This window comes from Cryptomeria japonica, chromosome 5 (genome assembly GCF_030272615.1).
Source record: "Cryptomeria japonica chromosome 5, Sugi_1.0, whole genome shotgun sequence".
NCBI classification, from domain to species: domain Eukaryota; kingdom Viridiplantae; phylum Streptophyta; class Pinopsida; order Cupressales; family Cupressaceae; genus Cryptomeria; species Cryptomeria japonica.
In genome coordinates this window covers 307,304,770-307,317,131 of record NC_081409.1, presented here as the reverse complement: position 1 = coordinate 307,317,131, position 12,362 = coordinate 307,304,770, and the positions used below count along the sequence as shown (strand labels likewise).

General features: G+C 42.1%; 1 protein-coding gene across 1 annotated transcript in view; it reads right to left on the bottom strand.

Annotated features, from left to right (window-relative positions):
• LOC131045021 (uncharacterized) overlaps positions 1-12,362 on the bottom strand; it is a 318,125-nt gene that overhangs the window by 163,938 nt on the left and 141,825 nt on the right. The window lies entirely within an intron of this gene.

Genomic DNA, 12,362 nt, shown 5'->3' with positions numbered 1-12,362 from the left:
ACAGAAGAAAATTGAAAGCAATAAAGAGGTAAATTTTATTTAGAGATAAAGGATTGATATCAGATGAAAAGTAAAACAAGAAGATTGAGAAGAACATCGTATGATTCTTATCATATCTAAAAATATCACATCTTAGAAGATTGAAACTTAGAAACACAAAATTGTAAAATGCGCATTAACCAACATGATAGTAGTTGTCAAATTTAATCATATACTCAGGGTGATATATGAAAAATAACTAATTACCAACTAAAATGAAGATGGTGGTCTTTGGCAGGGAACATGGCCTTCATTCCTTTTGATCAAATATAAACATCAATTACATATCAATTGTTCTCAATTCTTAAGAAATTTTCTCTACATCATATTTTAAGCATTTATACACAAGTTTTGTTACCATCAATATATATCTGAAACATTGTGAGTTTAAGTTAACAAACTGAGAAGCCTTCTTGATCCCACTGCATTTCACCAAAAAGTTTCCATGTGCCACATATATCAAAGCATTAAAAGAATAACCACTTCATTTCAAAGTAAACATATTTTTTTTTGGTCGAAAAAGAGAAAACTGCAGTTCTGTTCGATTATGGGATTTTTACATCATGTCTCTCCCCTCGTAAGAAGACTACATGGAGAGGAAAAAAGGGTTGTGTTTCAATCACATAAGCATTTTCCCCTCACTAAAGAGTGTAAAATCCCCTCACTTGTTTTCCAGATTTATGCTATTTCCTCTTATCACATTTGATCAAACATTTAACATACTTTTGAGAATGTGATGATTCTCGTTGCAGAGATTAATGTTTCATACTTGCAGATTTAATGTGAAGAAGATATTTCTGTTGACTACCTTCAGGTTTACCATACTTTTCATGAAATACCGAAAATACTCATCAAATACACCAATCACAATACTAGGAATATGTAATGTCCCCAATTTTAATAAATTGACTTATTTAAGTTAATTAATTAAGTGCTCCTAAATTTAAATAATATCATAAGGACTTATTTAATTATTAGATAAAGGAGCCCAAATTAATAAAATAATAAACTATTGTCGGCCTGCTTGTAACCCTTCGAGAAACTTCAAGAAAGCCCATTTATAAGGCTGCGTTTGGCATAGTTGTAGGTATGGTGAATTTGATGTTTTCTTTATATTTGTGAATTCCAGTTGGGGTTTTCTTCTCTTGCAGTTTCGGAGGTGCAAGATCCTCCCTATTTTGTATTTGCAGTTTCGGTGGGAGTACCTCCTCACCCTATTCTTCTCATGGTCCGAATCTGTAATGCTTTCATTTTAATACACATGTGTCATCAAGTTCTAAATGAAATACTGGTTCCCAGAGTTTTCATTCTGTGCACTAAACTAATATAAATATATATATCCGAAGAGTATATTGTGTATATCTCTGTATTCGATTTCAAATTCGAAAGTGCTTCCAGAAAGATTGTCGCGCAGGTGGAAGAGTGACCGTACGGAGCATGGTGCATACTATACGTGGTCGGGAGTGGTAACCGTACGGTACCCAATACTGATGTGCAATAAGACTTCCTCGTACGGGTGAAGTATTGGAACCCATTCATCGTATGGGTGGAGTGTAGCCACCGTACAAACCTGTATGCTAAGTGTAGTCACCGTGCGGACTATTTTCATACGGAGTAGCACAGCTTGGGCTTTGTCGTACGGTACGGTATAACATTGTATACTGCGTTCTTAGCCACCGTACAAGGTGAGTCTTCGGGGGAGGTGTCGTACGGCTGGGGTGTCGTCGGGACATTACAATGGTATCAGAGCCAAAATCCTCCTAGCCTGTGGAATGCTTGGGATGACTACAAAAATGGAAGAAAGGTATAATGAAATTGTACCAATAAAATCACCAAGTGGTATAACAAATATCAAAAGAGGAAGAATCTTCTAACATCTCAAGAATATCTAGTTCTGATAGGAAAAACTATACCTGTGCATGAGGAGGTTGTTAGAATCTTTGATGAATACTCAAGTGAACCTGAGGAGATCAAGACTACCGAATCCTTTTGATAGGTACTATGTAAGTAAAAGAAAAGAGGAGTTGGATCCTGAGTTAGGAACTCAGTCAGAATCAAAGAAAGTTGAAGACAAGCTCACATGTTCACCCGAACGACAGGAGGATATGGACAAGCCAAAGACAATTGTCCCTTCAAGTGGAGAACACTTAAACATTCATGACAACTACAAGGATGAAGATGTTTGTATCAGTTTTATCAAGCCAACTGTGTTTGATCAACTTCATGGAGATGCGAACTCTAGCAATGATCCCTTACAAGAGCAATCTCTACAATTGGTTGAATATGAAGTTTACCCTTTGGTTGGGCATGAAGCGTGCATGATCGTCATCTCTCCTTGTGAGTGGCATCTATATGAAGAAAGCAAGTTGGATTTTGATGAGTTATTCCTCAACTCCGGGCAGGGCAATGTTTATATCAAAGTGGGCAGCGTAAGCTAATTGGGGATTTGCAGGTGGTGCTCACAGTCATGGTGCGACATCAAGCTTTCAGCGGATACGACTACTAGCATCTGCGCATGGTTTGGGATTCCAGAGCTTGTTAGATGACAGATAGTTATGGATTGCTTGAGGGCAAGCAATCTTTGGGCCGTGAGGACTATAATGTCCCCAATTTTAATAAAGTGACTTAATTAAGTTAATTAATTAACTGGTCCTAAATTTTAAATAATATCATAAGGACTTATTTAATTAATTAATTTAATTATTAAAAAAAGGGGCCCAAATTAATAAAATAATAAACTTTTGTTGGCATGCTTGTAACCCTTCGAGAAACTTCTCGAAGCCCATTTATAAGGCCGAGTTTGGCATAGTTGTAGGTATGGTGAATTTGATGTTTTCTTTGTATTTGCGAATTCCAATTGGACTTCCATTTTGTTGCAGTTTCGGAGGTGCAAGATCCTCCCTATTCCATATTTGCAGTTTCGATGGGAGTACCTCCTCACCCTATTCTGCTCGTGGTCTGGATCTGTAATGCTTTCATTTGAATACACGTGTCATCAAGTTCTAGATGAAATACCAGTTCCCAGAGTTTTCATTTTGTGCACTAAACTAATATAAATATATATATCCAAAGAGTATATTGCGTATATCTCTGTATTCGACATTCGAAAGTGCTTCCAAAAAGATTGTCGTGTAGGTGGAAGAGTGACCGTACGGAGCATGGTGCATACTATACGTGGTCGGGTGTGGTAACCGTATGGTACCCAATACGGATGTGCAGTAAGACTTCACTGTACGAGTGAAGTATTAGAACCCACTCACCATACAGGTGGAGTGTAGCCACCGTACAGACCTGTATGCTGAGTGTAGTCACCGTGGACTGTTTTCATACGGAGTAGCATGGCCTGGGATTTGTCGTACGGTACGGTATAGCACCGTATACTGAGTTCTTAGCCACCATACAGGGTGAGATTCTTCGAGGGAGGTGTCGTACGGCTGGGGTGTCGTCGGGACGTTACAAAATAACTGAAACTTTTTTATATATATGAGCAGAACCAGATTTACAATGCATCTAGAAACAGAGACTACTAAAATAATATAAGTTTTGACCACAGAAATGCTGCAAGATAATAGTTATTTCAGATTTGCAATCATATATATTGATGAAAGAAATATGAGAATTCTGGCCTCTCCTGCATTGTATTGGCCACTTCTCTATAGAAGATCTTGTAGAACACAATTCTACTACTAAGAGGGTGAGGGGAGGGGGAGAGGAGCGGGGAGGTGAATCAATAGAAGATACAAAGTTTTAATTCTTAAACAATTCAAACTTTTAACGAACTTCAATCTGAAAGCTGAAAGGAATGGAAAGAGATGCACAATAAAGACAATGCACAAGATTTACGTGGAAACCCGGGATGGGAAAACCATGGTGAGAACGCTGCTAGGATCTACTGTCCTAATCCAGCCTCACGGTTAAAACTTCAATTACAATGTTTAAGGGCACCAACCCTAAGGAGTCACCAAACCCTTATATGAGCACCAACTCAATCACAACTACAATTCAATGATCCGAGCACCAACTCAGAGATCTTTAAAGCATCAGATTCTAAGTTTCAATTAACTTATCAGTTTTTCTGATTTGTACCATTACATTGATAGTATTTGTGCATGTGTAATCAGATTATTACAAACTGAATTCTAGACAAATAATATACTATTAAACATCCTTTCTTTTAGAAATCTGCAAGATCAAAACGTCAATAACCTGAGAACTGTTTGCAATTTTCAATAACCCTGTCAATACAAACTCAGAACTCAAAATATAATGTCAGAATATCAACGTATCTCTATGGAATACTGCACAAGACAATACAAAGACCAATCTGGAAAGTGATATATCACTGTCACACCTATAATGGATATCTGAAATGCAATCAGGGATACCACATTGAACTTTACTTCTTACTCACATGTCTATTCCACACTGACGTCTACTTCATATACGCATCTCTCTCCTTCAATTTGTCCTTCACAGACATTCTCAATTTCAGAAACAAACATAAAGTTGTTCTTGTGATTGAAGACTTTCCAACGCTCACATTATCATCTTCTAAACACCCTATCGAATTTTTCACTTCTAAAAATAAGAGTCCTTATCATTAAATATTCATTTACTGTTATTATGTTATGTTGTTGTGTTCTGTTTATTTGCTGTAAGTGAAAACTATCCCATTTGAGAGTAAACATTTTGGCGCCATTGCCAATATGAACTTGGAGATCAATATGATGGCAGGCAGTATGCACACGTAATGGGCCGACCATTTGAATAGCAAGTACATGTAATCGAAAGTGACAACGAAGAAGTGGCAACACAAGAAGAAGCACGGGAAGATTGATTGACGGAAGAATTGGTAGATTTGTGGGAAGTTTCAGTCACGCAGTACGTGCAAAGGGAAGCTCGGGAGCGAGCAGTCCCTGAAGGCATGGTACGCGACAAACTCACAGTGAACCCTACGGTCTTCAATCTTCTTGGAAGAATCCCAAGGTTGTTGGCATGGAATCTAATTGAATTGCAAGACCAACGAGAGGAAACTAACCAAGAGCAACTTCAGCAACAGATACTATAACAATACGAAGAAACGAACTATAGGGAGGAAGAAATACAGGATACTGCACGACACCATACCCCCAACAATTAATGCACCTATGACCAAATAAAGATCAACATACCCGAAATACTCGAGAGGAAGCAGAGGGATTGGTAAGATCTCTCTTCCTGAGAGCAAAGTGAGAGGAGACAATGTTTACGAGGAATTGTCAAAGGTTTGGCAAGTCCAACGAGAAGTAGGAGTCAGAGTGCCAGTCAAAGCCATAGTTGGGAGAGAGAAAGACAGCATACATGGAGTGAGTTGGGGGAGGTTGCCTGAAACTTGTCACTCCCGAATGACGAAGTAAGCGAAGATCTCGCCGACCAAGCCAGTAGCCAAACTGTACACTTCTTTAAGCGAAGACTCTAAATCAAGTACCAATACCAGCAACTCATCCGTACAGTCGGTACGTGACGAAGAAGAAAGGAACCTACAGACAAAAGTTGTCAAACTTTTTGAAACAAACCTATACCGTATCGGGAATTTGTCCCTTGCCAAGCAACCAAGAATAGGGGGCTCTGAGCCAAAGACTTCAAGGACGACAGAATATAGAAGAGAAGAAGGTGACCAAGGTGTAGAAGACACAGAAGGTGGACGCATAGAGAGATCGTGCATGGCTGAGAGTGCAAGAGAGGCACAGGAACGCGGATGAGAGAAAGACGATCTCATCTAGTCAAATACAAACAATACCTTCCAAGTGAAGACAATGTTGAATACCCAAGAGATGTAAAAGCTCTCGAAATTCATAGGGGATGAATCGGAGGATCCGATACACCATTGCAAGACCTGTATAACAATATGGGAGGCGAATGGTCAGGGTGACCAAGATTACTAACTGAAGGCATTTCCTGCTACCCTACGGGGAATTGCCATCAACTAGTATACAGACCTAGAGGTTAAGCACAAGGCGAGATGGAGTGAACTGGGGAAAGCATTTCAACAAGAATTCAAACTACTGAGAGATGATATGAGATTGTTGCAGAAATTTACAACACCAAACAAGGGAAGAACTAAAGTGTACAAGCATACAATCATAGGCTCAAGGAACTGTTGAAGAAGATGGAAAACAAACCAGTAGATGGACTCAGAAACAATGATTTGTCAAGGGATTGATTCCTTTCTTGGAAAAAATGAGGGTAGTGCCACTGTCCTCATATGTCGATGCTTACAATCAGGCGATGGACATAGAAAGCAAGAATAAGACATCCCAAGGAAAGAAGAAGGCTAGTGATGATGATATCACCCGAGAAAGAAGCAACAGCGAATCAAAGACTATACAAGACCTACGAAGTGATACGTTGCAAATGATGGAGCTAAAAGAAGAGAAAGAGAGCATCAAGGACGATAAAGAATTGTGGTGCACCAACTACAAGGCAGAAGATCATACAAAAGCTACTTGCCCAAAGAAGTCATTTTGCGACATCTATCAGATATTGGGACACTTCATCAATGAATGTCTGTACAATCTCAAAACAAGAAGCACATAAGTTCTCTTCACCCAAGTGGAACAAACAAACCCTCCAACCACACCTCCAAACCACCTGCCAACTCTAATGCATCTCCTGGAGGGTATCGAAATAATAGGCGAGGGAATAATAATAGCAATAACAACACCCCACAGAGAATACAATATGACACAAAGGGTAGACCCATGATCCAATGTCGAAGTTGCAGTAAATGGGGTCACTTTGCGTGGGATTGTCAGAGTGGCCAAAGTAACAACGCAAGGTTGCTATGCAAGTGGTGTGGATCCGAAAACCACGAATACACCAACCACCTGAAACAGAAAGGGGTGAACATGCTAGATGTGAAGGAGCCAAATGAGGACATACTAGCAATTACTAGACTCCAGACTAAGAAGGCAATATATCCTAACCCTCATACGAAGAAGAAAAGACTTCAAGAAGCTAAGGTTGACGTTGAATAGGTGATGGTAGAAGAGAGAAGGGTGTCGTGCAAGGCAGCCAGTACTCCACTGCGGTTACAGCTGTAGAAAACTATCATGAGATAGATGTTGCAAGCCACCGTACTTGTATGGGTATCCGATCTTCTGCAAACCATGCCACAACTAAAGATGGCCATTACCAACGTAGTTGATAACGACGCAATCGCCCAAGAGCACAACAAGCCAACGAAGAAGCCAATAGGCAGCCTAGCCACTAACCCATTGTTGCTGATGGTGGGCATTGGAAGGAAGTTGGTCGTAGTCGAGATGGAGATAATGGGATGCAAGTTGACAAACACCACCATTCATTGGAGGCCTAAGCGTGAATATACTATCGAAGGAGACATGGAAGGGACTTGGCAAGCCAACACTTTGGCCACCAACCTTCCATTTGGTATGTGCTGACCAACAGGGCATCAAACCACTAAGGACGCTCATGGCATAGAAGGTCACCATTGGAACCCAGCATTTCTTTATGGACTTTGTCGTCATCCCGTTGGAAAAGAAGGCGTAGGACACCCTCCTTGGAAGAAGCTAGCTAATCATGGCAAAGGCAAACCACAATTGGAAGAAGAATACACTCTCCATTGAAAGCGACGAGAGTAAGTATGTCATTGACCTACGGAGTCAGGCAGTAAGCCAAGAGTTGGCATCAGACTCAAAGTCCGAGAATGGAGAATTCGAAATGGAGGAAGGAGGGACAATAGAGCCCAATGATGAAGGGTATTGGAACTTGGAAGCTGCATAGAGGATGAGACAAGCTCCCTCAACAAGTTGTTCCACTGGCAAATGGAGGACTAAGAAGTCTTCCACCCCAAGTGTAACATGTTGCAAATTGGGGAGATTGAAGAAATTGGTACGGAGAGGGTCACCATACCTCCGAAATATGGAGAGTACAAAGAGGAAGCGATGAGTAGATGGTACGCCTGCTCACTAGTTCGAGAAGGATAAAACGATAAAGTATGAGGAACCAAACATAAAGAAGGTTGACCTAGGGGAACAAGACAACCCAAAGATGATACTAGTAGGGGATGACTGGAACCCCGTACTCAAGGCAACAGCATTCAGAATCTGCATGGAATACAAAGATGTCTTCGCATGGACATACAAGGACATCAAAGGGATACCTCTAGAGCTGTGAGTACATAGAATACCTCTTGTACCAAGTGCACAACCCGTACGGAAGAGATCGTACAAACTGAACAAAAATCACGTGGAAAAAGTGCAGGAAGAGATTCAGAAGATGATGGAAGCTAGTATCATTTTCAAAGTAAAAAAAGTGGGTGGGTATCATTGATCGTGATATCTCTAAAGAAGGAAGCAAATCAAATCCAGAACTGTGTGGACTTTCAGTGTCTTAACGCGGTCACAATCAAAGACCCCTTTCCGATCCCATTTACGAATAGCATACTAAAGGAGGTGGCAGGCCACAAGATGTACTCGTTCATGGATGGGTTTTCCAGGTACAACCAGATCAGCATTGCTAAGGAAGACAAAATGAAGACCACGTTCGTGGTGGAAGATGGAATGTATGCATAGAATCGAATGTCGTTTGGGTTGTGCAATGCCCTAGCTACCTTCCAAAGAATAATATTGCACATCTTCGACAAAATGTCTATGGGCAATTTCAAGGCTTTTCTGGATGACCGGTCTATTTACAGTGGACAGGAGACCCACCTCACTGCATTGAGGGAATGTATGGAGAGTTGTAGGAGGGCACGGTTGGCTCTCGACCCAAAGAAATGTCGATTCATGGTACTGCAAGGCAAATTGCTTGGTCACATTGTCTGTAAGGAGGGATTGAAGACGGACCCTGACAAGATGGGGCTCATCATTGAGATGGAAACTCCGGGGGATGTGACAGTAGTCAAATCCTTCCTCGAACACGTGGGCTACTACTGATTGTTCATCAAAGGATTCACATAGATTTCACATCCATTGGATGCACTAACGAAGAAGGGTGAATCGTTCGTGTGGGGAACGGAAAAGGAGGAGGCATTCAAGGAACTTAAGTCCAAGTTGGTAAGCACACCTACCTTGGCATACCCCAATTGGGAAAAGGAGTTTCACGTGCATGTAGATGCTTCCAACTATGCCATCTGCGCCACATTGGCACAGGAAGGTACAAAAGGGTTGGACCACCCCATATTTTTTGCCAACCGCCTACTCTCCAAGGTCAAACAAAACTATAGCATAACGGAGAGGGAGGCATTGGGCATGGTATATGCAATGCAAAAGTTCTGGCACTACTTGCTAGCTACACCATTCACCTTCTACATAGATCACCAAGCACTAATATACCTAGTGAACAAACCAATCATCCAAGGAAGGGTGAGTAGGTGGCTACTCCTGCTGCAAGAATTCGCATTCACCATCGTAGTACAGCCTGGAAAGAGCCACGTCATAACAGACCAACTCTCAAGGATCAGGTTCGGAGAGAATCTGAAAGGGGTGAACAAAGATTTCCCCGACACCCACTTGTTTCAGATCACCATATTGCCACCCTGGTATAGAAACATCGACACATACCTATCTGCATCGACATTTCCAAGGGGCATGCCGCTAAGCGAATGGGGGAAGTTGGCTCTCAAAAGTAAAACCTTTCATCTCATCAATGGGTTGTTGTATAAGATGGGACCCGACTAGGTCCTACAAAGATGTGTGATGGAGGAGGAGATATCACGAGTGTTAAAGGACGCACACGAAGGGTTAGCCAGAGATCACACGGTCTAGACGCCTCTGCAGGGAAAGTACTATAGGTAGGACTGTGGTGGTCGCCCCTACACACAGACACTCAAGAGTGGGTGCTCGGGTGCGACACATGCCAGAGGGTCGGCAAGCCATTGAAGAGGGACTTCGTGCCCCTATTCCCCTTGCAACCACAGGAACTCTTCAAAAGATGGGGTCTCGACTTTGTGGGGTCACTAAAAGTAAGTAATATACATCGGTGTCGGTAAATTGTAATGGCGACAGAAGACCTTACGAAGAGAGCGGAGGCAAGGGCAGTGTTAGATTACACAACAGTCAACACAGCGAGATTCCTTTATGAACAAATTGTTACGCACTTCGGCATCCCCATCCTGATCACAAGTGATCAAGGAGTACACTTTGTGAAATGATAGCGCAATGTAAGATAATCCATAACCTGTCCAGTTTGTACTATCCCCAAGCTAATGGACAGGCGGAGTCTACAAATAAGGTCCTAGTGTCAATTATATACAAGTCATGCTGAATGGAGCAAGAGGATTAGGAAGAAAGACTCCTGATCGTACTATGGTCATACCACACCACGTACAAGGCAACAATGGGACACACTCCATTCCATCTAATGTACAGACAAGAAGCAATGGTGCCAACAGAGTACACCAACAGAGAAGCAGTGGTGCCAACAGAGGGCACTGAGGTGGAAAATTCATACAACAAAGGAGTCATCCGCACAAGAAAGCAATGCCATTAGTACAGGAACAACAATTTGTACGTGGGCGAGAAGTGGTTCGTATGGATGCATGTAGGTAAGAAGCAAGCCGTACGGATAGAGACCGTACGGACGGGAAGGAGAGCAGCTACCGTCTAAACGGGAAGGATAACAGTCACCGTACGACCGAGAAGAAAACCGTGCAAGGACTTGTTGACATTGTATGGAAAGAAACAACTTAGATCCATACGGACATCATGACCCATCATCATACGCACAAAGGAGGCAGTCGTGTCGTATAATGTGTACCAAGCAAATCAAGGTTGGTCGTACACCGGAGAATAGGAAAATAGTTGGAAAAACAGTTTCTCCATGGGACAGAATAGCGCACATGTGGCAACTGGGAAGTTGTATGGAAGCACGACCAAACAAAAATGCACTTTGCCACAAATAAAATTTAACTACAGAATGGTAAAGGTTAGCTTTGGAAACCCCCGGGACAAGAAAAAGGTACAATCTTCATAGTTAGGAGCCATGGCAACAACAAGCAGTAGAAAAGGCAAAAAGACTCAATCCTGTGTGTAGAAGGATGATCCAGTCACAATATATATCCTAACATGGGAAGGGTTGAGCAGTAATGACTACCGCACGTGGTGGCAAGAAACCGACAACAACAATTTGGTAAAGATGAATCTCAAACGAGCCAAAGTAGACACAATCATTCAAATGTTGGTGTTCAACATCCAAGAATTTGAGCCCATATTGAAAGCTATGGCAGTAGGATATAATAGGCATTCACACAAGTCTACAATAAGATTTCAAGGTTGCACCAGTACAATATCCTTCTCAACCATGGAACTTGCTAGGGTCTTTGGAATACCCTCAAAGGGAAGCAGCATGGCGAAGAGGAAACTATTGATGGAACGGAAGAAGAAATTGCTTGATCTAATATGCTGAAGTGACTTATCGTAGGAAGAACAAGACAATATATGCAAATATGGCAATAATGAGTGGAAATGTATTATGGACATCATCAAAAGCCGACTCCCAGGTGCCAGTAGGGCATCTAATATCGTTGTGTGGATGTTGTATTTGATCAATGGGTTGATGAATGGCACCGTGTAAAACTAAGCGTCTTTCGTCTCCGATAGGATTCGGGAGTTCCTGGGTCTCTAGCACAAGGCATTCTACATGTCTCATCACGCAATCAATCTTTTCCTAGAGGTAGTACGCACAGAGATTTCGAACAAAAAGAGAGGCCATCTTCAACCACTTCCTAGAGTGGAACCCACCAATCTCTTACTAGATGCATCTCAATACATCGATAGTGGGCGGGGACAAACCTCTCAAGAAGCAGTGATAGGATGTACACCAATCAAAAAGTGTCGAGAGTGAAGTCAGTGAAGAAGACATGCTGGAGGCATCGTCATCCGAGGGGGAGAGTACGGAGGACACCTTCAGGGTGGCAGCCGCTATTGCAAAGGAGGACAAGGTGGAGGTGGTAGGGGAAATTGTAGGCACACAGGTGACAGTTCACACACCATCCACTTAAGTAATAGGGGAAGTTTGGGGCACCTAGTTGGCAGCGCCACCATTGCCAGAAACAGTTACGAGTCATGACCCTTCGGCACTTTCGACGCCATTTGCAGAAACCAGAGACTTGGCACCATCGACGAAAGGTGGTTCAAGCAACAGTGCAGACAATGATAGAGGCAGGAACTAGATGAGTAATAGTGGATGTAGAAGGTTCACCTCCACCAACCACAATCACACCACCAATTGGGGTGACACTTGCACACTTCATCCCTATGGACGGCACAAAAGGACAAGAGCCAACCACTAACTCATGGTTGCAAACATTGGGTATTCCCTTG